Source organism: Perognathus longimembris, chromosome 2, assembly GCF_023159225.1.
Source record: "Perognathus longimembris pacificus isolate PPM17 chromosome 2, ASM2315922v1, whole genome shotgun sequence".
In the NCBI taxonomy this organism is placed as follows: Eukaryota; Metazoa; Chordata; class Mammalia; order Rodentia; family Heteromyidae; genus Perognathus; species Perognathus longimembris.
This window is the reverse complement of record NC_063162.1, coordinates 48,678,278-48,705,134: the sequence shown is the minus strand read 5'-3', so window position 1 is coordinate 48,705,134 and position 26,857 is coordinate 48,678,278. Positions and strand designations below refer to the sequence as shown.

The window sequence follows — 26,857 nt, the reverse complement described above, 5'->3', positions numbered from 1 at the left end:
ACCACTTGAATGTCCACTAACAGATGAACAGATAAACAAGATGTAGTTTATACATAAAATGGACGAGTTATTCTATCCCCCCAAAGGAAGAAATCCTGTCACATGCTGCAACATAGATAAACCTTGAAAAGACTATGGTAAGTGAAATAAGCCAGTCACAAAAATACAAATCCTGTAAAATTCTAGTTACACATGGAATCTAAGTCAACTTCTTGGAAAACAAAAATAGAATGGTGGTTACCAGAGGCTAGGGGTAATGGAAAATTGGGAGTTATTGTGTAATGGGAATAGAGCTTCAGTTTTGCAAAATGAAAATGTTTTGGACAACATCCATTGCACAACAAAGTGAATAAACTTAACATTCCTAAACTATGCATTTAAAAGTAATTTGACAAAAAACAGGCTTTTTTTTTTCCCAGAGGCACATACTTGTAATCCCAGAACTTGGGACGCTGAGGCAGGAGGATCATAAGTCTGAAGCCAGGCTAAGCTACATGCCTCTATTTATATACAAATGAACATACAGTTAAGGTGGTAAATTTTATACTATGTGTATTTTTTATTTTCTTATTTGTATTGAGACAAAAAAACTTTCATTCTACAGTCCAGACTGGGCCTGTAGCCCAAGACTGGCCCTGAACTTGTGATTTTCCTCCATCCACATCTGGAATACTCAGATTACAAGAATGTACTGCTATATCCAACTCTATTTTTTACCACAATTTTTTTAAGTTCTTAATCATTTCAACAGTCTGATCACTGAACATGTATGCAGTAAAAGCTTAGAGAAGCTAAGCACCAGTGGCTCACACCTATAATCCTAGCTACTCAGAAGGTTGAGATCTGAGGACCACGGTTCAAAGCCAGCCAGGGCAGAAAAGTCCATGAGAGTCTTATTTCCAATTAACCATCAGAAAACCGGAAGTAGTAGTGTGGTTCAAAGTAGTAGAGTGCTAGCTTTGAACAAAAGAGCTCAGAGACAGTGCCCAGGCCCAGAGTAAAAGTCTCATGAACAAAACAAAACAACAACAACAAAAAAGAGAAATTATACTACCCTGAAGTTAGAGACTCCCTGTACCTAATTAATCTTAAAAGAAAGGTCAGGTTGATATTAGTCGTGGGAAGGAAATAAAAGTAGTTCCAGGAAAAGTCCTGGTTGTGGGGGTGGAGGGAGAGTGAGGCATAAACATTTTACATGTTGTGAGAATACGCTTCGTGTATTTTAAAATGGTGTGTGTATGTGTGTGTGTGCCCACATGTGTCCGCATGCATAAGCAATAAGAAGTCTGTCCGATCTGAAGGTTTTCATACTGGAGCAATGAAAACCAAGTACAAATAAGTGTTGTAAGTCCAATTATAAAAGGTTTTAAAATCCAGGTGGAAATCTGTACTTGATTCTGTACACTTCAGGAAGGCACTGTAGGTTCTAATAAAATACTGAAAATTCCCACCTGTTTCAGTTCATACATAGGAAGCAATAGTCAGATTTGGAGGACAGGAGGGTTATAGGGAATAAAATCACAGGGGTGGGTGCAATGTAGGAATGAGAATTCAAACAAGAAGGCATCAGGGGAAAGTGAGATGAGCACTCACTGCCATCCCTCTTAACTTTTTTCTTTTTTTGACCTGACGTAGGGTTTGAACTCAGGTCCAAGGCTATGTTTCTGAGCCTCTCTATGCCCAAGGTTAGAGCTCTACCACTTGAGCCATAGCACCACTTCCAGCCTTTTCTGTTTATGTGGTACTGAGGAATCAAACCCAGGGCTTCATGCACGCCAGGCAAGCACTCTAACCACTAAGCCACATTCCCCAATCCATCCTTCTTATCTTTAGAAGCTCTTGCTTTGTCAATTTAGAGCTCATGTGTTTTGCACTCGAGTCATTAAAACTTCCTTTAAAGTGTTGTACTATGAAATATGTATCTGAAGGACAATAATCTAATGGATTATATATGAAAACAGAATAATGAAACCTCCTGAAATTGTTTTAAGAAGTAGGAGGAGGCAAGGGAAAGAGAAGGAGGAGATGAGTTTGACTTGGGCATATTTGATCTGGGCATGTCAAGTAGCTGTCTGGAAATTGTTCAGGAGTTCGAGGGAGGAGAATCCACGTCCCTCCAAGAGTCCACCATTCAAAGACAGTCTCAAGCAAAAAGATGGATATAGTGGGGAAGCAAAAAGTGAACTGACCGGCCAGGGATGCAGCATAGACTCGGGAGCTGAAACTACAACCCCTAACAGTCCTCGAGCTGGTATTTATAAAGGTAAAAGCATATCACAGATGTGGGGGGTTGACGCAGGGGGTAGGGCAAACAACAAACAAGTTAAGCCATTTACAGAAGCAGATTTTGCAGTCAGGTTGACCTAATATTTAACTCCATTTTAACAATTGCTACCATGTTTCCCTATTCAAGATGGAGTCAGCTCTACTCCTCCCAACATTTCCCCTCTTTTCTTTCAGCCTAGTCAAATCCTTGACTCATTTAACATTGAAGTGTGTGCTGGGTGTGTAGGACCATCAGTTTTATGGTCCCAATTCTTTGTACAAATGACATTAATGCACTAACACATGGGCCAATTAACAATAACATTAAAAGCCAGTTTCATGTGCCTCTAAGTGCCTAAGGTTTTGGCCAGTGATATCTGTGAGGTTCACCCCCCCAGGAAGGCTCCATGCATGTGCTCCCACCTTTTAAATCTCCATCCAGTTACCTAGGTAACTGACACACCTGGAGGCAGTTACCTCCCTCCCTTCTCTGAGGTCACACCCTAATCCATGTGGACACACCCTAATACACCTGTACACTCCCACCCCAGGCATCACCTGGAAGTGACTCTCTAGCCTGCCACATGTGCTTTATCCCATTTTCTTTTTTTTTAAATTTTTATTGTCAAACTGATGTACAGAGGGGTTACAGTTTCATACTTTAGGCATTGGATACATTTCTTGTACTGTTTGTTACCTCCTCCCTCATCCCCCCTCCCCCTCCCCCTTTCCCTCTCCCCCCATGAGTTGTTCAGTTGGTTTACACCAAACAGTTTTGCAAGTATTGCTTTTGTAGTGGTTTGTCTTTTTATCCTCTGTCTCTCGATTTTGGTATTTTCTTTCACTTTCCTAGTTCTAATACCAGTGTACATGGTTTCCAATGTACTCAGATAAGATACAGTGATAGTACAGGTACAACCACAGGAAGGGGATACAAGAGGATCATCAACAATAGAAGCTACAGTTTCACATGGCATGTTGAAAGTAATTACAACAGTGATATAACAGTCATTTCCATAACATGGAGTTCATTTCACTTAGCATCATCTTATGTGTTCATAAGGGTATAGCTATTGGGCTCTTGTGATCCGCTGCTGTGACTAGCCTAAACTTGTGCTAATTATTCCCTATGAGGGAGACCATAGAGTCCATGTTTCTTTGGGTCTGGCTCACTTCACTTAGTATTTTTTCCAAGTCCTTCCATTTCCTTATGAATGGGGCAATGTCATTCTTTCTGATAGAGGCATAAAATTCCATTGTGTATATGTACCACATTTTCCTGATCCATTCATCTACTGAGGGGCATCTGGGTTGGTTCCATATTTTAGCTATGACAAATTGTGCTGCAATGAACATTGTTGTGCTGGTGGCTTTAGTGTGTTCTTGTTTGTGGTCTTTTGGGTAGATGCCCAAAAGTGGGGCTGCTGGGTCATAGGGGAGCTCTATGTTTAGCCTTCTGAGGAATATCCATACTGCTTTCCAGAGTGGCTGAACCAGTTTACATTCCCACCAACAATGAAGTAGGGTTCCCTTTTGGCCACATCCCCTCCAGCATTTGTTATTGTTAGTTTTCTTGATAAAGGACATTCTTACTGGGGTGAGATGGAATCTCAATGTTGTTTTGATTTGCATTTCTTTTATGGCCAGTGATATAGAGCACTTTTTCATATGTCTCTTGGCCATTCTCATTTCCTCATCAGAGAAGTCTCTTTTTAAGTCTTTAGCCCACTTGTTGAAGGGGCTATTGGTTCTTTGCGGTTTTGTAGGAATGTAATTTTTTTAGTTCTGCGTATATTTTAGATATGAGGCCTCTATCCGTTGTATGGCTGGTAAAGATCTTTTCCCAATCTGTGGACTTTCTGTTTATCTTGTGAGCTATGTCCTTTGCCCTGCAGAAGCTCTGCAGTTTGATGCAGTCCCATTTGTCCATCCTTTCTTTGATTTGTAGCATTTCTGGGTCTTTGTTAAGGAAGTCCCATCCTGTGCCAAGGAGCCCAAGTGTTTCTCCTACTCCTTCTTTTAGTGTTTTCAGGGTATCTGTTTTAATTTCGAGGTCTTTGATCCATTTGGAGTTGATTTTGGTGCAGGGTGATATATAAGGATCTAGTTTTAGTTTGTTGCATATGTTGAACCAGTTTTGCTAGCACCATTTGTTAAAGAGGCTATCTTTCTTCCATCCTATGTTTTTAGCCCCTTTATCAAAGATTAAGTAGGCATAGTTCTGTGGGTTCATTTCTGGGTCTTCAATTCTGTTCCATTGGTCTTCAGGCCTGTTCCGGTGCCAATACCAACCTGTTTTTATTATTTCTTAATAGAGCTAGTCAACTCTAATCAACTCAGAGGAGTAGGAAGGTTACCACAGAAAGAATGTCCCCCCAAAATCTTTGTTTCAGCAGATCCAAAGCAGCTTTCCAGCAGGAATCAGCTGTGTGTGATGGAGACCCATCTGCTTTTACCATGGTAAAGGTGCTCAGGGTGAGATGTCGTTTCCTCCAGATGTCTCTCAGGCCATTCTTGATCTCAACACAAATGGGATGAGCAGGGGATGTGGCGGCAGCAGACAGCACTGGCTCCCAGTGGCTCCAATAGAATGGCACACCTTCTGCTGATTGCCTGCAACTTTCTGCATAGACTGGTTAAAGAACAATCTGTCACAAATGCAGTCTCCACTCTTGTACACTTGTTACCACTGTTTTCCATGCCTCTAAGTTATCCTACCTCATCTTCTCAAAAATGACTTGATCTTAAAGGGGAGCTGATGGGCGAAGATCATCCATCTTCTGTAACTTCTTCAGGGTGATTCAGGGACACTACCTAGCCAGGAACCTATAACCTTACTTAGCCTACTTTGCCAAGGGGTTGCCAATATCAGATGTTCATCAGGAGCTTTACTCCAGACTGGAAACTACATACAACAGGTTACTTTTAACAACTGCACAGACCTCTTCTTGCGCTACAACATTGTAGTCTTTTAGCACTCTGGTTTGCAGAAGCATTTTCCTGACTGGCTGGGGAAACTGATCTCTGATGGCCTAAAAATGCTTAAATTACCTTTGCAGGCCTTAGAAAGATCTCAATAAAGACACGATCTCAGGTCCACAACTTCCTTTCCTGAGCAGATACGACAGCTCAGAATTCACTCAGTTATGGCTTTGAGCAGATGCAGGGGGGTAGGATTTTAAACTATATCCTTATTTGACAAACTTAGCTTTACTACCCACTATCACAGATAACTGGCAAGCTCCTTCCCAATTAGACAGACAGGGGCATCAGAAGGGCATGCTTACCAACTATTCTCCTATGACCTCCCAGCTCAGATTAATTTTTGAAGGGCCAAACGCAAGTGACTCTGGGATCTGATACCATCCCTGCCATCTAAGCAGTGGCTTACTACCTCTGGATGCTCCATTACTTTTGTCCCAGGAGTAACTTTTCCATCTTTTTGGCTGCTGGGCTTGGATACAGGGCCTGAGTGCTATCCCTCAGCTCTCCAGCTCAAGACTAGCACTCTGTCACTTTGAGCCTCAACACAACTCACAACTCTGTTCCCAGAACTCTGCTGGCCGATTAGAGATGAAGATTCTCAGTCACCTTTCTCCACCTGGGCTGGCTTCGAACCACAGATTTCATTCAGATCAATGAGTCTTACAAAAGGCCACTTTACTCCAATTAAAAGCAACAAGGTGGTCCACACAGAAGTAGTTTTTAAGCATGCTCCTACCTGGAACTTATTAAGGGTCAAAGTTATGTCTGACAAACTTGTAGGAATCATCTGTCCTTCTCTGTGGGCCTGCTGGAAACTGTTATAAAAACATATAGGCAAACTGGAATCATTTTGGTAGCCATAATTTTTCCTTTATCCAATTTTAAACAAACATTTAGGACCATTTTATTTCCAAATTTTGTGCCCAAAAATCCATTCTTGATTTTTAAAGCCTTTTCCTAACCTCTGCTTTAACACTTACACTTTGGCTTTCACTTGCATTTGAAGACCTCTGAAGCCTAGAAGCACCAGGTACTTCCCAATGCCTCCTGGCTGCCTGTTTTAAAAGAGCCATTTTTTTTCTTCGGTCTGAATTACTGCCTAGAACATTTGAACTCAGTTGAGGTTTTCCTTAATGCAAGAATTACAAACACCAGAATTACAAACACAAGAATCCAGACTTAGCATCTTTACTTTTTCAATACATCCAAATTGCAAAATAGCACAGAAATCAAGTTACATCATACAGCTAAACCTTTTTAACCCTCTTCTTAAGACTTTTCCAATTTTAATCCATCCTAAGGGGCAGTTTTAGAAATACCAACCAAATAATTCATTTTTACCATCAGGTTTCCAGGGTTCATCTGAAAACAAAAGAGACAGTATGAAGAAAGGCCTCCATTGGCCTATCCTACAGAATGGGCATATACTCACCCATCCCACTCCTTAGAGCTTGATGAACTGCCAGCTTACTCTCTTCCACTATGCATGGACTCCCTCTATGGTCTGTCCCACCATGTGGACTCCCCACTAGGGTGTGATGCCCTTCAAGTATGGTGTACAGCGTACCCACAGAAGAGCAAATGGTAGGTGGGCCATTGTTGGGGACAGCTGTACCTTTAAGAGGGACAGCTGGCTTTAGCCCATCCCCTCTCCTTCTGTCTTCGACAGGAAGAGAAGCCCCCACCCCTGGGGGTGAGCACATGTCTGATGGCCGGGACCCCAGAACCCAATCCTTGGGGGGCTGTGGTCTCCGCCCATAGAGGAAGTCCCCTGACATCACTTGAGGGACAGCCCTTGTGGCCAACCAGTGGCCCCTCTCCTGTGCCCGGCTTTGGGGGTATATCTGTTGGCTCCTCATTTAAATAAACCAGAATTCCCCAGAGGCTTTCTCCGGGACTCCCATGCACCCGTGTCTTTCCTTGGGCTGGCGGGCATGGGGTCTCACAACCACACGCGAACTGAGGCTACCTTGGGACCCCGCTCCCGCGATTAATCCTGGCCAGGGGACGTAAGAGAGCAAGAATGGATCCCACACAGAAGAGGCAGACAAGCCCAGGACCCCCACACACACGTGGATGGGGGGGTTAGAGCAAAGCCTGGCAGGCCATCCAGTTTTTGCCAGTCTCAAGGGTTAATTGGTTAAGGTCTCTTTTAGAGTCATATTCATCCTATCTACCTGAACTGAACTTTGGGGGTGATAGGCACAATGTAATTTCCAATTAGTCCCCAATGACTTACCTAATAGTTGGGTTACCTGAGAGATGAAAGAGGGGCAATTATCTGGGCCTATGGCCACCAGGAGTCCAAACCTGGGAAGTATCTCCTCTAGCAGCTTCTTTGCTACTGTCTGTGCTGTTTCCCACTTGGTTGGGAAAGCTTCTGGCCACCCTGAAAAAGTGTCTACAAAAACTAGCAGGTATTTATATCCTGTTTTTACCTCAGTAAAATCTACCTCCCAGTAGGCTCCTGGCACTGTTGACCTTTCCCTTGACAGCTATTCCACCAGCTGCATTAGTCCTCTGGTATGGCACACACCGGCTGGTAATATCTTCTAATATTTTGTCCATTTCAGATATATAGTAGTTCCAGAAGATCAATTCTGCTAACTTGCTCTTTCGTAGATGAGTTCCCTGGTGTATTTGCTTAATAAAAGTCTGTCCTAATGCTTGGGGAAGAATAATTCTCCCGTTGTGAGTCTGTTTTCAGCTTCTCTTTTTACTTACATCGTGAAGAGACTGGAGAGCCTTTTGCTCTTTGGGAAAATACTGGGGCTCCTCTGGGAGAGCTGGCATTGGGAGGAGGACCAATGCCATTGGGCCCCTATCTCTTACGGCCACTTCCCATGTGGCCTCGTCAGCTCTCTAGTTCCCTTTTGCTTCCTCTGAGTTCCCCTTCTGATGTCCTGGGCAGTGCATTATAGCAACTGCCTTTAGCAGCCATATGGCCTGAAGTAAGCCTAATATCTGTTCTTTGTTTCTGATGGTTTTTCCTTCTGCTGTCAGCAGCCCACGTTCCTTGTAAATGGTCCCACGTACATGTATGGTGGTGAATGCATACCTGCTGTCCATATAGATGCTGACCTTATCCTTTCCCAGCATCAAAGCTTGGGTTAGGGCAATGAGCTCAGCTTTTTGTGCTGAGGTGCTTACTGGTAATAGCTGGGCCCAAATGACTTGGTCCCCTTCCACAACCGCTGCTCCCACTAACCTCACTCCATCCATCATATACCTGCTTCCATCGGTGAACATAGTCTTTTCCGCATCAGATAGTGGGATGTCCGTGAGGTCTGGTCTAATGCTATGGACATGAGTCACAACCTCAACACAGTCATGCATCACTGTCTGATCAGTATCAGGTAGCAGGGTGGCAGGATTGAGGGTTGTGGAAGCTTGGAAAGTCACTTTAGGCTGGTTGAGCAACAGAGCCTGGTACTGTGTTAGCCTGGCGTTGGACATCCACCAGTCTGGGGGGCTTCACAACAAGTTCTCAACCACATGGGGGGTAAGTTACCACTAGGTCCTGCCTGAATGTTAGCTTGTTAGAGTCTTTGACTAGCTGAGCTGTTGCTGCAATTACTGAGGCAAGCAGGCCACCCTGCTTAGATAATTTCTTAGATAAGTAGGCCACTGGCCAATACCAGGGTCCTAGCTTCTGAGTTAGTATGCCTTTTCCTACCTCAGCCTTTTTGTCCATGAACAAGCTTGTAGCTATCAGGAATGGCCAGGGCTGGGGCTGAGACTAGCTGCTTTTTAAGGGTCCCATTCCTCTTCTTCAGTCCATTAATATTTTCTCCTGGCCCTTTGGTAATCTCATATAAGGGCCGTGCTACTTCAGCAAACCCAAAAATCCAGAGTCTACAATACCCATAGTTCCCAAAAATTCCCTTACTTGCCTCTTAGTCTTGGGAGTGGGGATTTGCATGATTGCTTGTTTCCTGGAGCTCAACAAGGTCGGGAGTCCCTCTTCGAGGTCGTACCCAAGATATGTGGCTCTCTTGGTGCACAGCTGGGCCTTCACCAAGACCCACTAGCCAAGTTCCTGAAGCACTTTGAGGAGTCCTTCAGTCACCTGCAAGCAGGTCTCCTCTGTTTCTGCAGCTATCAACAAATCATCCACATATTGTAACAAGGAAACCTTGGGGAACGAGAGCTGGTACTCATGGAGGTCAGTGTGCAGTGCCTTGTCAATGTTGGGTGGGGAGTTTTTGAGCCCTTGAGGCAGCCGAGTCCAGGTCAGTTGTCCTTGCTATCCATCCTCCGGATCTGCCCACTCCAAGGCAAAGATGGGCTGACTGGCCTTCACCAGTGGGATGCTGAAGAAGGTGTCTTTCAGGTCTAGGACTGTATAAACCTGTTTCTTGGGGTCAAGCATGCTGAGCAGAGTATATGGGTTAAGTACAGTTGGGTGAATGTCTTCAAACCTCTTACTTACTTTTCTTAAGTCTTGCACCAGCCTATGGTCACCTGTTTCTATCTTCTTTAGAGGAAAAAGTGGTGTATTCCAAGGTGGCACAGGACCAGTATTCCCACTTGTCAGAGCAGGTTGATATGGACCCTGATCCCCTCTCTTGCTTCCAAGGCCATAGGGTACTGTCTCACTCTCACAGGTTCAGCAGAAGCTCTCAGCAGGACCAGCACTGGACTCTGGTAGACAGGTAGGCCTGGGGGGGTGGGGTGCGGTTAGTTTCTGCCCACACTTGGGGAAATCTCTCCTGGAGCTCCTGGAGGAGTTTGAGAGGGCGACTGTTTTCATTGGTCTGGTGCAGACCATATTACTGGGCTATTTATTGGCAGTGATAGCTTTAGGATCCTGTCCTCCTGTGGGAGACTCAAGTCAACTTTAATCTGTGCCGCCTCAAACTTGATTTGTAATCCCAATTTGTGTAATAAGTCTCTCCCCAACAGGGGGTATGGACACTCGGGCATTACTAAAAAGGAATGGGTCACAGTTCCTCTGCCCAAGTCCACTGTCCAATTTGTAGTCCATTGATAAGTTTTAGATCCTATGGTCCCTTATACTTTCCACTTTTTCCTTGGCCATCGGCCGTAAGGCCTGCTTTAAGACTGACATTTGTGCCCCGGTGTACACTAAGAATTTGACTAGTTTTCCCCCCACTTTTAGTTATCCTGGGCTCTGGGAGTGGAGAGCCCTGACCCCATCAATCATCCAAGGCCAGTAATTTGGCTTCCCTTTTCTTTGGGCATTTTTCTTTCCAATGCCCTCTCTCCTTACAATAGGCACACTGATCCTTCTCTAACTTCCACATTCCTTTTCTGCTACCTCCTCTTTCCTTCTCTGGCCTCCCCTTACAGAAATGCCTCTCAATGCCCTCCCCCCTTCCTTCTCTGTCCTTCTTGAGAGAGAACAAAATGCTTAGCCAATCCCCTAACATCTTTCTCTTCTGTAGAATCCCTGTTGTCAAAAACTCGGGATGTGATCTCCACTAACTCCGACAAATTCTTTCAGTCAAACCCTTTAATTTTCTGAATCTCCTTTCTAATATCTAGAGCTGCCTGTCCCACAAATGCTACATTAATTGCTTTTCTATTTTTCTCAGCCTCTGAATCTATAGGAGTATAAGTATGGTAAGCATCAAGAAGCTTGTCTAAAAAGGCTGCTGGTGACTCATCCATTGCCTGTTTAACTTCCTCTACCTTAGACAAATTGGGTGCTTTCCAGTGGCCCAGAGACCCCCGCAGAAGAATCTGGTGATAAACCTTTAGCTGCTCCCTACCTGCTAGCGAATTTGGGTCCCAGTCTGGATTCCATGAGGGAGGGGCTTCCTCTATCTCAAGGGGGTCTTCTGATGGTCTGCCATCATGTCCCGAGACCAGCTTCTTGGCTTCCTGAAGAATCGAGCCTTTCTCTTCAGTGGTGAAGAGAATGTCTATGAGTTGCTGGATATGGGCCCAGGTGGGTTGATGAGTCAGAAAAAGTTTCTAACAAAGAGGTTAGTGCCTGAGGTTTCTCTGAGAAGGGAGGATTCTGTTGTTTCCAATTGAATAGCTCACTAGAAGAGAAGGGGACATGAATCTCATAGGGGCAAAGCTGCCCCACTTCAGGGGGTCCCATCTGTCGAAGTGGGAGTATTGCAGGGTGATCAGGGGGATCCTTACTTTGGGTGGGCCGAGGGGCAAATCTCTCTCTTGTCCCCTCCACCAGCCTCCCCATATGAAGTGCCAGAGCCAGTATGAGATGGGCTCAAGGGGTCTTGACCTGACTCTCGGTGGGGGGGGGGGGGGGAAGAGAGGGGAAGGTCAATAGGTACTGGAGGCTGAATACGTGAAGGGATTAAGTAGGGTGGTAGAAGGGTATCCTCTTCCTCCTCCAGCAGGGGAGGCAGAATGGCCTTTGGCTGTTTAGGAAGAGGTGGCGTGATTTCAAGACCAAAACTGTGGTTGAAGTATTTTCGGGAGGCAAAAAGGGTTCCAGCCATTCTGGAGGTTCCTCCATTAGATAGCGCCAGGCTACAATGTAGGGAACCAGTCCAGATGTCCTCGGTCACTGAAACTAACTGCCTGGGAGTTGTAAATAATTGAGAAGTCAAAGGTGCCTTCCAAGGGCCACCCAGTGTTGAGAGTGGGCCATGCAAGTCAGCAGAAAGTCAATTTTCCTGGGAAGGCACAATCACCAGATGACTTAGCTCTTTTTTCAAAATCTTTAAAATGCTTCAAGACCAGGTCTAGGGGAAATTCCTCAGTGGATGCCGCTTGTCCCATATTTTCTTGTAAAATAAATCCAATCACAGCAATAGCAAGCAAAATCAGAAGCAGGGACACAGATAGACACTACCATACACAGAACAAGGAACAAGATCAAAATTCCTATTCTTTTGACAAAATTCATACACATCCTTCCCTATGAGGACCTTCAGAAGGGGGTCAAGGCGTCCCTTTGTTATGCCAAGTCGTGAAACAACCACCAAGAAGGCCACCGCGACTCAGACGTTCCGAAATGCAAAAGCAAGGCAAGGCTTTATTCAAGCAAGCTGCAACTCGGGCCTCGTCCTACCCACCGACACAGCAGAGGTTAGGAGGGAGCCCCGAGCTGCGATTACACAGGGCTTATAAAGGCAAAAACAAAGTTACAGCATCCAGGTGTTCAAGCAAGCAAGATTAGGACACAGGTACAAATCTGATAGGGCTTGAGGCATTCTAGGGGCAGTAGAGTTAAGCATTCCCAGGCGGTTAGAGTTCTTGACCGGCTGGGCCCTAATAAGCTTGCCCTGGTTCTGCTCACAGGGCCTGCTTATCTCAGGTTCACGTGGTAAAGTGGGGTTCGCGTGGTAAAGTGGGGCCTGACTTCAAAGTCTAGCACTTCACCTTGACCACCCTGGCCTTAGAGAGATCCACTGCATCCAGCTTCTCTCTGTCTCAGGCCCACAGACAGTGCACTTTTCTGATACAGATACAGAAACAGAAACAGATTGGTCGACCAAGCTCAGACACCTCCAAAGGTTTCTTTTCTTCACCCAGGAGTCTTCCCCCAAAAAAGGAAGGTGGTTAAGGACTTTTCCTGGCCAATGCACCAGAAATGTTACCGGGTTCGAGGGAGGACAGTCCACATCCCTCCAAGAGTCCACCGTGCAGAAACAGTCTCAAGCAAAAAGATGGATTTATTGGGGAAACAAAAAGCGAACTGACTGGCCAGGGACTCAGCACAGACCTGAGAGCTGAAACTGCGACCTCTCATAGTCCTCTACCTGGTGTTTATAAAGGTAAAGGCGTAGCACAAATGTAGGGGGTTGATGCAGGGGGTAGAGCAAACAACAAACAAGTTAAGCAAGCCATTTACAGAAGCAGAATTTTGCAGTCAGGTTGACCTAATATTTAACCTCACTTTAACAACTGCAACCATGTTTCCCTAATCAAGATGGAGTCAGCTCTACTCTCCCCAACAGAAATGTCACAATGAAATCCCTCCGTTGTACAACTAATAAGTGCAAACAAAAACATATTAAAAACAAGCTGGGAGCTGGTGGCTCACACCTATAATTCTAGCTACTCAGGAAGCTGAGATCTAAGGATTGTGGTTCAAAGCCAGCCTGGGAAGGAAAGTCCATGAGACTCTCATCTCCAGTTAACCACCAGAAACTGGAAGTGGAGCTGTGGCTCAAAGTGATAGAATGCTAACCTTGAGCAAAAAAGCTCAGGGACAGCACCCAGGCCCTTGAACTCAAGTCCCACCCTGACAAAAATAAAATAAAATAAAATCTTAAAAACTAAGCTCTGTGCTGGTGGCTCACATCTATGATCCTAGCTACTCAGGAAACTGAGATATGAGGATCACAGTTCAAAGCCAGCTGGGGCAGTTTGTGAGATTCTTATCTCCACTAAAACTATGAAAAAAAAATTTTTTTTAATCTGTAGGGCTTGAGCTCTGGGCCTGGGCACTGCCCCTGAACTCTTCAGCTCAAGGAGAGTGCTCTACCACACTGAACCACAGCACCACTTCCAGTTTTCTGGTGATTAATTGTAGATAATAAGCTTACAGACTTTCCTCCTCTGGCTAGCTTTGAACCACAATCCTCAGATCTCAGCCTCCTGAGTAGATAAGCCACTGGGACCTGGCTAGTGCTAGCCTTGAAAAAAAAGTAACTTAGGAACAGTGCCCAGGTCCTGAGTTCAAACCCCAGTACCAAAAAAAAAAAAAAAAAAAGCTGGGCCTCCGTGGCTCACACCTGTAATCCTAGCTACCCAGGAGACTGTGATCAGAGGCTTGTGCATAGTTCATATAACCAGTTCAGGCAAGAAGGTTTGCGAGGAGCTCATCCCCAGGGAACTACCAGAAGGTCAGTTGTGAAGTTGTGGAGTTGTGGCTCAATTTGGTAGAGCTGTAGCCTTGGTACCCAGGCCCCTAGTTCAAGCCCTAGGATCAGCACCAAAAACAAGAACAAAAGAAATCTCATGGATTGGAGTGGGAAAAACTAGAGGCAGAGAGCCTCACTGTCTAATACCAGGGTCACCTGTCCAATCCACAGCTGAAGAGAGGAGCTGCCTTGGTTAAGACTGTGGTTCTGGGCTCATAGAACGGAACCCCACTTGCAACTTGGTCACTGGTTCCATCTGTGAATCTAGCTGAGTCATTTCCTCCATAGATCTCTTTTTTCCTTTTTGTGCAATGCAGAGAAGCAGTTTTTTCTACCTGCTTTTTCAGAAGACAGAAATAGTTGAATGACAGAGAAATTCACATCAGGTTGGTTGGTTGGTTGGACCCAAACAATGGATGGAACCCAAGCAATGATAGGCAAGTGCTTTACCACTGAGTTACATCAGGCACCTTTAATCAAAGGGACAAAACCTGTGCTGAAGCAAAGCCCAGGACATTCACAGAATAGGGGGTCTAGGTTCGATGTACACATGGGACACAGGTTTGATGAACCCTTGACATCAGAGGCCACATAGAGGATGTAAGTATTAAACAATATAAACAAATGTTGCTCCAGAGACAGTGTTCTGGAAATAGGATTGGGGAATTTTGACCAAAATTCCAGGTCTCCGAGTTCCTCTTGAAGAGTCACAACGATCATGCAGGAGGTGAATCACCACACCCAACGTCTGTCTTGAAGACCTAAGCCACCAACTATGAACCTTGGAAAAGGAAAGGACTAGAGGGAGGCTTGATCCAAATACCTTAGAGGTTATGGCAGAGGACTGTAAGATACTCCCCTGGGTTCTGATGGGACCAAGAAACAATTTTGCCCAAGGCTCTAGATGCCATTTGAGTTGTGAGGTCAGCGGCAGGTCAGAGGCAGAGTTAGTCCCCATGGAGTCAACAGTTTCCTCAGTCTGGAAAACTACATGGAAAAAGGAGCTCAGAAGATTGTGGTCCTAAAGAAATTGACTTTGTATTCTTCCCAGAGTCTGTGTTATTTCTTAGTCTAACTCTATGTAAGCAAAGGGCAGAGAGATGGTTAATTCTTCAGAGGCCAGACAGACCAAAGGATGAAGGGCAAAAGTATGTTTCCTGCTCATGTGATGTGATGGTTTCACTGCCACAGCAAAATGTCAGTTCTCAGAACTGAGAGTCTGTTGGGCTTCCTAACAGGAAAACCATACACTAACTCCCACCCATTAGAAGAATTATTACCTAAAAATAATAATAAAAATAAGTGTTGATACGAATGTGGAGAAAGTAGAACCTGTGTGTATTGCTGGTAGGAATGTCAAATGGTGCGACCATAGTGGAAAGCAATTTAGTGGATGTTCAAAAAGCTAAACCTTTAGCAGGCATCAGTAGCTCATGCCTATAATCCTAGCTACTCAGGAGGCTGAGATCTGAGGATCTTGGTTTGAAGCCAGCCCTGGCAGGAAAGTCTGTGAGAATCTTATCTCCAATTAACCACCAGAAAACCAGAAGTGGTGCTGTGGCTCAAAGTGGTAGAGCGAAAGCCTTGAATGAAAAAATTCAGGGATAATACCCAAGCCCTGAGTTCGAGCCCATGACTGCCCCCCCCCCCAACAAAAAAGGAAGAAAAGAAAGGAAAACCTAGAATCAGCATATGGTAAAACAGTTCCTTCCCTAGGTATATCCCCAAAAGATCTGAAAGTAGGAACTCAATTAGACGTTTGGGTACCTGTATTCATTATCTCCACTAAAGGCAGAGGCAACATCAGTGTCCATTGACAGATGAATGTATAAACAAAATGTGGCATAGTATTTGGTCTTACAAAGTAGGGAAATTGTGATGCATTTTACAGTGTGTATGACTTTCTAAAATATTGTGCCAAGTGAAATAAACTAAACCCACATCAAAAATCTATGTATTACATTATTCCATTTAGATCATATACCTTGTATAGACAAATGTATAGTCAAAAAATAGAATGGTAGCCATGGGGGTGTGGATAGGAGTAGGAGGGGTATTATTGTGTATGGGTACAGAATTTCTATTTGATGATTGAAAAGTTCTAGAAATGTTTAGTGGCAATGGTTGCACAACAATGTGAATGTACCTAATGCCACTGAACTGTACATTTAAAATGGTTTAAAGGTAATTTTTTTAAAGTCCTAGAGCTTGAACTCAGGGCCTGGGCATTGTCTCTAAGCATCTTTTGCTCAAGGCTAGCACTTTACCCCTTGAGCCAGAGCACCTCTTCTGGCTTTTTCTATGTATGTGGTACTGAGGAATCGAATCCAGGGCTTCAGGCATGCTAGGCAAGCACTCTAACACTAAGCCACATTCCCAGCCCTAAAGGTAATTGTTTTAGAGGTCTCACTGTACAGCACGTTGCTGGCCTCATTATGAAGCCCAGGCTTTCTGACTCAACATCCTCCTACCTCAGCCTCCTGAAATCTGAGATTAAAGATATGTGTCACCACACCCTACAAAAGATAAACTTTACATTATTTATATTTTATCACAATAAAATAAGCAAGTTAACACTATTTACATTGTGTGTATTTATTACCTAAAAAAAATCACTAACCTATGACATAGCTATGTACAAGGATCTGAGACCTGGAACTAGTGACATAGGCCATGAGACAGAAAAGCAAAGACTTTCAGAGATGTGAACTCAGGAATGAAGCCTGGGACGAAGACAGAGAAATCTTATCTACAAGGGAAAAGGAAAATGTGTAAAAGGTTAGAGATAACAGGGACGTTAAACCAAACCTAACCTTGCGAGGCGATAAGGCTGAATATGGAAAAAGAAGAATAAAGGATTGGCAGGTCAGATTTTTAAAAATAAATCTTAAGGCTGGGTCTTTTCTTCAGCAGACGCGTGAGTATTTAATCCCCAAAGGATATGTGATTGAGATGCTTCTATGATCTTCAACCATTCCACGGTGATCAGACTGCAATTGCCCTCTGAGGCTTCCTGTCTAATTTCAGAGCTGACCGACATCACAGTGAGTCAGTACTACCAACATCTGACTCATTTTTGACCCAGATTTTATGATCAAGCACCATACCCTGGAACTTGACATAATGGACCAAAAGATGTGGTAGGAACATGATTGGAAGACTCAGACCTTGAGATGTTTCTGGATCTCCATCTCATTTCTATGTAAAGGGCTGAATTACATTTAAAATGAGAAAGACTTAAATTCAAACTTTGAGTCACCTCTTGTTAGTGTATAACCGATATACAAACCTTGGTTTCCTCATCTGTGAAGTGGGGCTATAGAACTCCATAGTATTGTAGGGAGTTAGATGAATAGTATATGAAGAACTTCTTAGCATTCTACTTGCACAAAGATATTATCCAGTAAACTGAAGCTATTCCACTTTACGGTGTTAAGGATAAACTCCAGCATGCTTAGGTAAGCACTCTATTATCGAACTATTTATCATTATCCTTATTAAAATTAGCATTATTACATACTGAGTACCCTTTATCCAAAATACTCAGGATAAAAAGTGTATGAACTTTGGGGTTTTTTTCCCTTCCAATTTTGTAATGTTTGCACACACACACACACACACACACACACACACACACACACACACACACTGAGATCTTGAGAATGGACCCCACATCGAAATACAATATTTATGTTTCATATGTATTTATATACATAACTTGGGGAAAATTATAGACAATATTTTTAGTGTGCCTGCATTTTAAGTGTAACCCATTATGTGAAGTGAGATGTGGAATTTTTAACTTCTGATCTCATGTTGGCCCTTTAAAAGTTTTGGATTTGGGCAGGGAATATGGCCTAGTGGCAAGAGTGCTTGACTCATATACATGAAGCCCTGGGTTTGATTCCTCAGCACCACATATATAGAAAACAGCCAGAAGTGGCACTGTGGCTCAAGTGGCAGAGTGCTAGCCTTGAGCAGAGAGAAGCCAGGGACAGTGCTCAGGCCCTGAGTCCAAGGCCCAAGACTGGCAAAAAAAAATTAATTAATTAAATTTAAATTTAATAAATAAATAAATAAATAAAAATAAAAAGTTTTGGGTTTCTGGGGGACTTTGAACTTTTAACTTTGGAATACTCAACCTATATCACCATTATTAATTAGTACTCTGAAATCATTATACCTCAGGACCATAGAGACAGAGAGACTCAGTAACCTAGCACTGGATTTATAGCCAAAAGATCTGAATCTGACCTGGGTTCCCCCATTTACTATGTGACAAACCTTTTCACACAATTTCAGTTTTCTTGTTTGTAAAATAGAGATATATTAGAGTTGCAGATGTCAAATGAAACAGTATGTGCAAAGCCTTTACAACTATCCCCCCCACCAAGAAAAAGTACAGATTAATATAATACCTTCAACATGGATGTAGTTGGACCAAGGCAAAGTCAAATGGAACCCAGAGTTGGATTTAGCATAAGGTCTGTAAAAGCAATTGTGGTCAAGATCAGGGTTGGCACTGGAACTGAAGCTTTGGGTGGGATAGGGAGCAAGCTCATGGCAGGGGGGTAGGTGGGGTTTTGGTTTGGGGTAGAAATTGAAGCTGAGGTGCTCTGTCTGGACCCTAAGGCAATATAGCAATTCTATGTAGTGACTCAGAGGCAGCTGCATTGTCTCAGCTAAGACTCTAACCCAGTGATCTTGGTTTGAGGAAAAATAGGACAGGAGATTCAACAAATTCTAAGTCGTGAGGAAATACAGGCCTCTTGAAGAAGAGTTCAACTGGAGTAGTTGAACTACCTCATGCCCTTTATCCTTCTTGCCTTATGCTAGGAGGCAGTTAAGTCAGATTGACTATCAGCCTGTCTCTAGGGACATCCTGTACAGCTCTGGTCCTTGCAGCTTTGATCATTTCCCTTCCATCTATCATCTATCATCCATCCATCATTATTCATCCATTTAGCCATCCAACAGAAATCCATTAAGTACTTTTTATGTACTTTTCTAGATGGAGTACTTCACTAGGACTTGATTTCCATGTTCTGCATTTCTGTGTATTTGTGGGACTATGATAAATTCGAATGCTAGTTTATGAGGCAAAGATGGAAAAATTATTCTTAAAAATCCCCCTAAGAGGGCTGGGGATATGGCCTAGTGGCAAGAGTGCCTGCCTCGGATACACGAGGCCCTAGGTTCGATTCCCCAGCACCACATATACAGAAAATGGCCAGAAGTGGCGCTGTGGCTCAGGTGGCAGAGTGCTAGCCTTGAGCGGGAAAAAGCCAGGGACAGTGCTCAGGCCCTGAGTCCAAGGCCCAGGACAGGCCAAAAAAAAAAAAAAAAAAAAAAAAAAAAAAAAAAAAAATCCCCCTAAGAAACTTGGCACCAGTGGCTTAATCCTAGCTAACTCAGGAGGCTGAGGTCTAAGGATCATGGTTCAAAGCCAGTCCAAACAAGGAAGTCCATGAAACACTTATCTTCAATTAACCGCCAAAAAACCAGAAGTAGTGCTGTGGCTCAAGATGGTAGGGTGCTAGCCTTGAGCAAAAGAACTCAGGGTAAGTACCCAGACCCTGAGTTCAAGCCCTATGACTGACCAAAAACAGAATCCTCTCAGATACCAAGAGATAGGAATTTAGAAGCATGAAAACAAGGAATAACACCTATCTTTTCTTTGCACTTTGCATGTGACTCTGGAGCAGTAGACATCAAGATCCGGCTTTCATGGTGGCATGTGTAGATTTAACAAAATGGAGGGAAGGGGATCTAGACTAAAGGAATTATCGAATTCAGATTACAGGGCTACAGAAGGAATTTTTTTTTTTTTAATTACAGGGCTAGCTATCCTGTGGGAAGCAAAAAAGAACAGGGAAAAAAATATTGGAAACAGAACCAATGAGACTTGTGGCTGTCATTGAGTAGCCTATGTATAAATGTGAGCCATAAATCACTAAAACAAGCATCTAAAAGGCTAAGCAGGTAACACAAAGAGAAAAGTAGGTTGAATGTGAGACAATAGGGAAAGGTAGAGATTGTAACAAATTGAAGAGCTCTTGCTTTGTCTAAAGGGGCAAATGCTATTCAGTTACCACCCATTATTACCAAATAAAAAACTAAGAATTTTGTTTCTTTCTTTTTTTCTTTCTTTCTTTTTTTTTTTTTTGCCAGTCCTGGGGCTTGAACTCAGGGCCTGAGCACTGTCCCTGGCTTCTCTTTGCTCAAGGGTAGCACTCTGCCACTTGAGCCACAGTGCCACTTCTGGCTTTTTCTGTATATGTGGTGCTGGGGAATTGAACCCAGGGCTTCATGTATACAAGGCAAGTACTCTCGCCACTAGGCCATATTCCCAGCCAAAACTAAGAATTTCGTTTTGAGAATTGAACCCAGGATCTTAAACATGCTAGGTAACCCTCTGACACTGGGCTAACACCCTCAGGTCTTTTAAACATTAACATAAGGTTCTCCAAGTTGCCTAGGTAGGCCTTGGATTCCCCTGCCTCAGCCTAGCAAGCAGCTGGGATTGCAGGAATGCATGATTGCTTTTGGCATTAGATCTTTTGTATTCTGTCAGTGCTAGCTTTCTCTGGCCTCTGGAAGCCTCCCTTTCCTACTGCACAGCAGGCTAAGAGTTGTCCAGGGTATTAGAAACATCATTGATTCTCCTCCCTACACTGAAGCCCTTAACTGATGGGCTTGGTGGATAAAATACTCAAATATCTTTGTTTCTTAGATGAGATTACACTGATATAAATGTTCTGTTTATTTTGCAGAGAATCATAAGGGAATTAAGTTACCATATGGCAACTTCCTTGATAACTCACCTTTACTCATTGCCTCTTTTCCTCTCTCTGCCTCACTTCTCACTCCCTTACTGCAATTTCCTAGGTCCTACTTTCAAACGTTCTGGCCACTGAAGCCTTGTCGTAGGTGCTGCTCCTGAGAGAAACCAAGTTAAAGACACCAAATGTTAACAAATATTTGGGGGCTGGATATGTACCTTAATAGTAGGGTAACTTGCCTGTCAGGCATAAGGAAAGTTTAGGATTTAATCTCCAGCATTTTTTAAAAAATTGAAATCTGTATGTTTAAATGTTAAAACTTCCTAATTAGGATTGTACCCATCAAAGCTGAGTGCTGGTTACTCATGCCTTGTAATTCTAGCTACTCTGGAGACTGAGATCTGAGGAGAGAAGTACAAAGCCAGTCTGGGCAGGAAATTTCATGAGATTCACATCTCCAGTTAACCAGCAAAAAGGTTGAAAGTAGAGCTGTGGCATTAGCCTTGCACAAAAAACTAAAGGAGAGCTGGGTGCTGGTGGCTCACACATGTAATCCTTGCTACTCAAGAGGCTGAGATATGAGGATTACAGTTCAAAGCCAGCTGGAGCAGGAAACTTTGTGAGACTCTTATCTCCAATTAACCACCAAAAAGCCAGAAGTGGAGTTGTGGCTCAAGTGGTAGTGGTAGAGGGATAGTCTTGAGCAAAAAATGCAGGGCCATTGCCCTGACTCTGAGTATAAGCCCTGGTACCAGGTCAAAAAAAAAAAAAAAAAAGGAATTGGACACATCAGTAGACACAAGTCTAAAAGCTGCATTCTCCCAACAGAACAGCAATTTCAGATTCTGACAAACTATGACTTTGTCTTTTTTTTTTTTTTTTGCCAGTCCTGGGCCTTGGACTCAGGGCCTGAGCACTGTCCCTGGCTTCTTTTTGCTCAAGGCTAGTACTCTACCACTTGAGCCACAGCGCCACTTCTGGCCGTTTTCTATATATGTGGTGCTGGGGAATCGAACCCAGGGCTTCATGTATATGAGGCAAGCACTCTTGCCACTAGGCCATATTCCCAGCCCATGACTTTGTCTTTCTCCTAACATCTCCTGTGGAAAAGAAATATGTACTTACGAAAAGTATTTAATTTTCAAACCCAGAAAAAAATTAAAAAAAATTTAAATGTTACCAAAAAAAAAAAATCAAAGTATTTAAGAAAGAGCTGGATGAGAATATCCTGAGGGTGGAGACTCGAGCCACCTGAAAATAGCTGCTTAAAATAAAGGGAATTAGAGACTGACTCAGCAACAAAGAATGTTTTTGCTGGAACAGCCGTTCCCATCTGTGACCCCTGCTCATCTGGTCTCAGCAACCACCGCTCCCACCTGGGTAAGTCATATGAAGTCCCCAGGGGAAGTCTCAGAGCAAAGCCAGGCCCAGAGGCCCACAGGATGACACCCCAGCAGCTTGCATGCCAAACTGGTTCTGTAGCTGCAGTACAAGCCAGGGCCTGCTGGTTGCACAGTCCTGAGACTTTCAAGTACCCAGTCCACCACCTTCTCCAGGGCTGCAACTGCTACTGCTCAGCAAGCCCCCTTCCCTGGCGCCCCTAGACAGGTCAGCTTTGTACGTAGTCATCTAATTCAGCCACTCAAAGTGCTGACAGGAGGCCCTGTCATCCTGGGGTACATAAAGAAAGACAGGCCCTGGGGGTGGAGGGCTGTACCTGGCTGGGGGTGCCTAGACAAGCCCACTGGTGACAGGCAGTATGGTATGCCCAAGCCCAATCACCAGCGGGTGTTTGCAAAGCCTGTGTTAGTTTAGATTCCTTTGTCATCACTGTAGGCAAACTGGACTAGAGGAGTCTGATTAGAAGGAAAAGAACCGGTTTAACAGAACTAGAGTGTGAGGATTGCTTCCCTGCATTGACACAGTAATATCAAAGCTGAAGAGCCTGGGTCAGTGCTTCTAGGCTCAAGACAAGTTAGGATTTCAAGCCTTAGTTTCAGCACATTTTTATCAGGCAAAGAAAAGTGGCCAAGATGAGGACTTGGAGGTTCAGGGTCCAGAGGCTCTCATTCCTGTTTCTAGAATAATTATGACAAGAATGATACCTTATTATTTTTTTGTTTTGTTTTTTGCCAGTCCTGGGGCTTGAACTCAGGGCCTGAGCACTGTCCCTGGCTTCTTTCTGCTCAAGGCTAGCACTCTACCACTTGAGACACAGCGCCACTTCCAGCTTTTTCCATATATGTGGTGCTGAGGAATCGAACCCAGGACTTCATGTATAGGAGGCAAGCACTTTACCACTAGGTCATAATCCCAGCCCTAATACCTTATTATTAATGTGCTTTGTAAGTAAACAGGGCATAGATATGGTCTCATTTGGTCCTTGCTGCACCCTCATGAGGCAAATAGGTATTATTTACCCACCTAAAATATCAAGAACTGAAGTCTCACCAAAGTAAGTGACTTGCCAGTGTCAGTCTTAAGAAAGAGGCAATGGCAGGGCATCAGTCCATTACTGAGGAATCTAGAATACATCTAGAGGTCTTTGCAGGAAGAAGGGAAGTTGGGAGTGAGGGTGAACTTGGACTATCTACTGATGACCCCAGGAAATATAGGGCCCCCATAAGCCCATATCTGAAGAATGGACCCCCATACAGAGCCTGCTGGTCATCTGGCAATGCATATCCTCTCAACAGCTTTGTCTCCTTTCTTGGCTAGTGAGTGAGAAGGGTTTTTCTGTTCCTCTCATGCCGCCCCCCTGAGTCAGCTCTCTGGCATTGCCCTGGCATGTCCCGGGCCCCACGCCCAGGCAGTGAGGAGGTACTGGCTGATTGCCCAGGGAATGCTGCTGTCTTAACTCAAGCCAAATCCTAATTACGACCCCCTTCTCAGAAGCATCCCAACAAGGGCTGCAACTTGTAGGCACAAGGTAAGTTTCCCCTGATCTTTGACTTCCTGATCCTTGTGTCACTGGGTTCCCCCTTGCCTTTACCTGATGCCTGCACCATTGGGAGATACAGGGACCAAACCTAAAATTTATAGGCTTTCACTGAGCCAAGCTCCTAACCCAGGGCCCTGCTTGGGTTTCTGGTCACATCCAAATGACTAGGGAGGGAGTTGCTTTTGGACAGAAAGGAAGGAAAGAGAGCCAAGACTTTAGCCTGAAGCTGCCTCAGCTGTTTCTGAGGTTCTGACTCAGAAGTTGCTTCTCAGGAATGTTGTACATGGCCCTTAGAGTCCCTTGTCTGGCACAGTGGAAGGACCATCTGGGTGGGGGTTGGGGGGAGATTTTACCCTTCTATGTAAGAGAAACCATTTCGCTATAAAGCAAAAACACCACTGTGAAGATGGGGGTGGGGGGAAGGAGTGCATGGAAGGTTCATCCTGAAGAACCCAGCTGCAGTGGAAGGAAGGAAGAAAGGGAGGAAATCTTTGCCCCCAGGGATCCATCCCTTGCAATGACTGCAGCAACCAACTTGCACTTAGAAAATTGCTGCATCCAGGTGGCAGTTTGTCTCTATCTGATCTTATCTCTATTCTCACTTTTCTTTTCTTTTACTTTATGCTTCTGGGTGAAAAATATCATCACATTTGTTTGATAGCCTTTGTTTGATTAGCAGATCATCCGAGAGAAAGAGAAAGAAAAAAGAAAAAGAACAACGAAAGAGGCAAAGAAATCAGTGAGAAAGCAAGCTGTCAGGACCACATCTCAAAATCTGAACAATCTGCTTCCCTTCCCAAGCAAATTTCCCAATCCACTTGCAGACAGGAGAACAGAAAAGCTGCATCAAGGTGGCCTGCTACCCCCTGTTTGTCCCCAGTGCCCACAACAACTCCAGATGTCTCAGTAGACAATGCAAATCCTCCCACCTCCTGAGAAGAGGGGGCCCTGCAGAGTATCCTCCAAAGATAGACAAAAGTTCTTTTCTTTGCTTCTGACCTTTATTTTGTTTCCCTAAAGCAGGAGGTCCTGGGGGATAATCCACAGTGAAATGAGACCCAGGGAGAACTAGCCCTGGAACAGAAATCATGTCAGCAGCTTATCACACAATACAGTAATTACAGGCTTGATTGCATACTTCATTAGGTCCTAAGAACTGGGAAGGCAGGAAGAGGCTGTCTTGTTCACGAGCTGGCCCCAGGCTCTAGCATGCTACAGGGTACACAGCAGGTGCTCAGTAGGGTGTTCGGAATACATTTGGGGATTTGGCTGATGGAAGGAGCAACTGGAACCTGCCAGTACACTCCTGCTATCTAGCTGCAATCAGCAACTTTGAGGCTGCAGCTCATTCCAGGTCTGATGAAAAACTGAAGCCTGAAGCCAGAAGCACTGATAGGCTGTCTCTGGGGCCTTGGGTTCTATGATAGACTTGGTTTTGGAAATGATTACTCCTGGGGTGGGGTCAGCTGAGTAGTAACCCAGCAGCTCTGGTGGCTTTGTAAAACCAGGCCTAACGCGGCCTCTAGTGGACAAGCAGAATCACTGTCCTTTTATGTTGAAGCCTGATTATGGCTAGAGGATCTTCAGGTTGCCCATCCTGTGTAATCTCAGCCGTTAGGAAACTAAAGCAAAAAGATCTAGAGTTTGAGGCCATCCTGGATTACCTAGCATGACCCTATCTTGAAACAACAGTTGCAAAGTGAGTCCATAATCAGCTGCCAACCATTTCAAGGACTGAGTTCAGAAAGTCAATGCAACCTCTCAGTGCCTCTGTTTTGTCATCTGTAAAATGAGAATAATAAAACTTGAAGAGGTGTTATAAAAACTAAAATAAGATGATGGGAAGAAACATGGCATTATTGCTAGCATTCAAACAATCTATGTTCATCATAAAACCTGTAGAAAGTACCTATGAGGAAGAATAAAGTTCACTGATATCACTATCAGAGATAAGAACTATTAGCTTGAAAATATTATCATTCATTAGTGATTACTATCACACTATAATGGAAGTTATGACCTTTTAAAAATTGTCTCACTTTTGCTAGTACTGGAGTTTGAACTCAGGACTTGCTCTGTAACTCACAGCTAGCACTAGCACTCTACCACTGAACCATGCTTCCAGTTCCACTTTTCTACCCAGACTGGCTTTGAGCTATGGTCCTTTGGATCTCAGTCTCCTGAGTAGCTAGGATATTAAACATGAACCACTGGCACCTGGCATAACCTCTTTATTTTACTGATAAGAAACATGAAGCTGAGAGAGAGAGGGAAAGAGAAAGAGACTAAATGACTTGCCCAAGGCCATGCAACTAGTAAGTAACAGTGCCAGAACTCAAACCTACCTCTGCCCCCCTGAATGCAATAAGGCATGAGTCAAAGTTGATTTTGAGATTCTGAGCCCAGCTTATTCACAGACTAGTTATGTCACAGTCAGAGCCTAAGACACTAAGGAAAAAAATGAGTTGAAAATAGTAAGGATAAACTGAAAGACTGAAATGAAATCCCTCTGTACAACTACTTAAATAATAAATAAATAAGATTTCCTTGCCAAAAAAATGACAAGGAAGTTATAATAATTAATTTTTATTGAGCATTTACTAGTCAAGGGTTATAAATAAAACTCTGTAATTAGATAAGAGGAGCAAGTTAAAGAAGGATATGGTACAACAATGTAATTATAACTATTAATAGTATATTGTGCTTTTTGGTGGTACTGGGGCTTGAACTCGTGGGCCTCTGACTTGCTCAGCTTGCTTTTTTCTGGCTAATTTGGAAATGGAGCCCAGAAAATTTTTCTGGCTTTGAATTGCAATCTTTACTTCAATTTCCTGAGTAGCTAGGATTATAGGGATGAGCCATCAGTACTCAACTTGTATTGTATTCTGTGTGTGTGTGGTGTGTGTGTGTGTGTGTGTGTGTGTGTGTGTGTGTGTGTGTATGTATCTCCTGGGGTTTGATCTCAGAGCCTCATGCTTTCACATGCTTTTCTGCTCAAGGCTGCTGCTCTACTACTTGAGCCACAGCTCCACTTGTTACTTTTTGCTAGGAGATAAGAATTTCATGGACTTTTC

At 43.9% G+C, this 26,857-nt stretch overlaps 1 long non-coding RNA gene across 1 annotated transcript; it reads left to right on the top strand.

Moving 5' to 3' along the window:
• Window positions 1–719: 719 nt before the first annotated feature.
• LOC125346478 lies at window positions 720–4,760 on the top strand. The gene is made up of 3 exons (XR_007209938.1): window positions 720–731; window positions 2,597–2,599; window positions 4,628–4,760. It is a non-coding gene; the product is annotated as an uncharacterized LOC125346478 (long non-coding RNA).
• The last annotated feature ends 22,097 nt before the right edge of the window (window positions 4,761–26,857 follow it).